Source organism: Podarcis tiliguerta, assembly GCF_965153285.1.
Source record: "Podarcis tiliguerta genome assembly, chromosome: 2".
Classification (NCBI taxonomy): domain Eukaryota; kingdom Metazoa; phylum Chordata; class Lepidosauria; order Squamata; family Lacertidae; genus Podarcis; species Podarcis tiliguerta.
In genome coordinates this window covers 121,160,343-121,163,301 of record NC_139535.1, presented here as the reverse complement: position 1 = coordinate 121,163,301, position 2,959 = coordinate 121,160,343, and the positions used below count along the sequence as shown (strand labels likewise).

General features: G+C 41.1%; 1 pseudogene across 1 annotated transcript; it reads left to right on the top strand.

Annotated features, from left to right (window-relative positions):
* The first annotated feature begins 835 nt into the window (after window positions 1-835).
* LOC310668827 (olfactory receptor 13H1-like) lies at window positions 836-2,211 on the top strand (annotated as a pseudogene). The gene has a single exon. The product of its transcript is annotated as an olfactory receptor 13H1-like (transcript).
* The last annotated feature ends 748 nt before the right edge of the window (window positions 2,212-2,959 follow it).

Below are 2,959 nucleotides of genomic sequence, written 5' to 3'. Positions count from 1 at the left end.
GGTGTGGACGCTGGTCCAGATTTCCAGCTGCTGCTCTCTGAGTCCCCTCTGGCCCCTTCTCCCTGAAGTGCCCCCCTGGGTACTCCCCTTGCCCTGACCATGGGAGCCCCTTTTTGTGAATCCTCTGATTCACTGGACAGACTCAGAGACCTCGGATCGCTGTCATCGCTGACATTTTCTTCGGACTCCTCCCCTTCGCTCTCCATTTCCTCCCTCTCCTGTGCCTCTGCTCCTGAACCCCTGACAAATATGAATGGGCTAAATGTTCACATTCAGATACTTGATTTGCCACCACATGTTGTACAGTAATGTGTGAGGAAATAGGGTGGGGGAACCTTTAATATCTGCTTTGAAGGAATACCTAAGTTTCCAACTAAGAATATAGCTTTGGAATTATGAGCCCTGATTAACCCCTTTGTGCTACAGACTAAACTGCAGATTGTTGACTTCTGCAAGTCCTATATTTTCCATACGGTAGTCGGGGGGCCAGAAGTATATTTTGCTGCACAAGACAACCCTTGCAAAGTGTGCCAGTGTCTCTATTAAAGTAAACATGACATAGTACTGAGAACACAATAATTTAATTACTTATGGCATTCTCACTACTATTACCAATGATAACCTTTGGACCATGGCTGAGTGCTATATACAGTAGCTAAAAAGAGGTGTCACATGGAAGTGGAAAGTCTATCTCATGCAAATAATTTTTGAAAACAAATTCATTTTTGAGAACTGGTGTCACACAATGCCATTCTGGCTAGTTCACAATGCCACTCTCTTCCACAATGGTCTTATGGCTGTGGTAATTATTTCTAATTTCCACCTCCCCACCCCTATGTAATTCTTCCTCAGCAATCTTTCCTTAACACACACTACACCACTAACAGCCTACCAGAAATCCTAGCCAGTTGTTAAACTTACAGAGTTAGCCCACTGCTTTCTAGATATTTTGGACTAGAAATCAGTATGGCCAAAGGTCACTGATGGTGTAAGTTGTAGGGCAACAGGATCTGCAAGACTCCAACAGAGACAGTCCTGTTGTCTTAGCAATGACACCGCCAATTAAAAATCAGTGCACATGACTTTATTACCTAGATAAATGTTCATTCATTGATTCAAAATCTGGTTTACTCCACTCTATTTTAGCTTCAACATCTCTCACCTTTGTTCCTCACAGACTAGTTGAAGAAGGTTATGACAGGTGAAAACAATACAATGGTTACAGAGTTTGTTTTGGTGGGACTTTCGAATCACCCGAGAGCTCAGATAGTCCTCTTCTGGCTGCTTCTGATAGCCTATTGTATTACTCTCTTTGGCAATGGCCTTATGGTTCTGGTAATTATTGCTGACTCACACCTCCACAACCCTATGTACCTCTTCCTCAGCAATCTCTCTTTGATAGACATCTTCTTCACCACAAACAGCATACCACCAACCCTAGCCAACTGTTTCATTGCTAGAGCTACCATTCCTGTTACAAATTGTTTGACCCAAATGTACTGTGGACTTTTCCTTGCCATGACAGAATGCTTTCTTCTGGCTGTCATGGCATATGACCATTTTGCTGCTGTGTGTCATCCCCTTCATTACACCTTAATCATGAACAGTAGGCTCTGTATCAGTTTAGTAGCGTCATCCTGGATTATTGCTTTTCTGCTGGCTGTGGTCCCTGTATTTTTCATACCAGTAAGCTTTTGTGGCCCTAATATCATCAATCATTTTTCTTGTGAAGCCCAGGCAGTCCTTAAATTGGGCTGTTCCAATGCCCGCATCAATGAGATCTTCTCAATTGCTCGGGCTATTCCAGTTCTTGTTGTTCCTTTTCTCTTCATCATGGTGACTTACATTCGCATTGGCCTGGCAGTGCTAAGGATCAGCTCGGCAGAAGGTCGAAGCAAAGCGTTCTCCACCTGTGGCTCCCACCTGACTGTGGTCAGTTTATTCTATGGCACAGCCATGTCTACGTATCTTCAGCCACATGGCAGATCCTCCTCTGATCTATGGGGTGGTGACTCCTATGCTCAATCCCATGATCTACAGTTTGAGAAACAAGGAAGTAAAGAGAGCTGTGTGCAGAGTGATCAAGAAGAAACTGCCAAAATGAAATTAGTCATATTGTGAGAAAATCTGTCCTTTTCAACTTCTCTGTCGTTCTCTAATGGTAGGAAATCAGCTGGTTGTGTTAATCTGGTTATTGGAAAGATCAATATTAAGCAGGCCTTCAGTGCAAAAGAAGGCTCCACTTTTAGTTCCCATGTGCTTGTGGTTAGTGTCTTGAATTGCTCAGTTTATTACAATTATTTTATTATTATATATTTATTTATACCTCACCCTTTTTAAGGCAGTTTATATCCTAATCGAGATGCCCCACTTCTCCTTAGACTACAAACAGTTCTGACATATTTTATGTTTCATTATATGTGTTATACACATTGTTATATGTATAATATTATGCCCATTTTATGGCCACATACACTCCAGGTTTACTATATGAATAATAAATGTATTTTTGCTTACAATGTGTATTATTTTGTGCATCAGTCAGGATTACTTTTGCAAAAAGTGCACCAGCAGCTCAGCACAATATGCATAAACGGAGGGCTTCAAGTTAGAGTTGCCACTAAATTCCACCTGTTAACAATTCCCCTCACCCTCAAAAAAGGAAGTCTCTGCTCTGAAAAAATGCCAGAGCCTTCTTGTCAGAAGAATAAAAATATTTAACAAGAATATATTTCCCTAATGGTGCAAGATTAACTGGCTACATTGTCTAGCTATTAGGAGTATCCAACCACCACAAATTTGTTGCACGGTATTTAGGGATGGAATTTTCTGAAAATCTGTATGATTTTTTTTCTGATTTCCAGCTTCCTCATTAATCTTGAGAAGAAGAAAGGTCCCCCCCAACATTCTGCTAAAAATACAAACATTTCTGGCATATTTATATGCATTATTATATGTA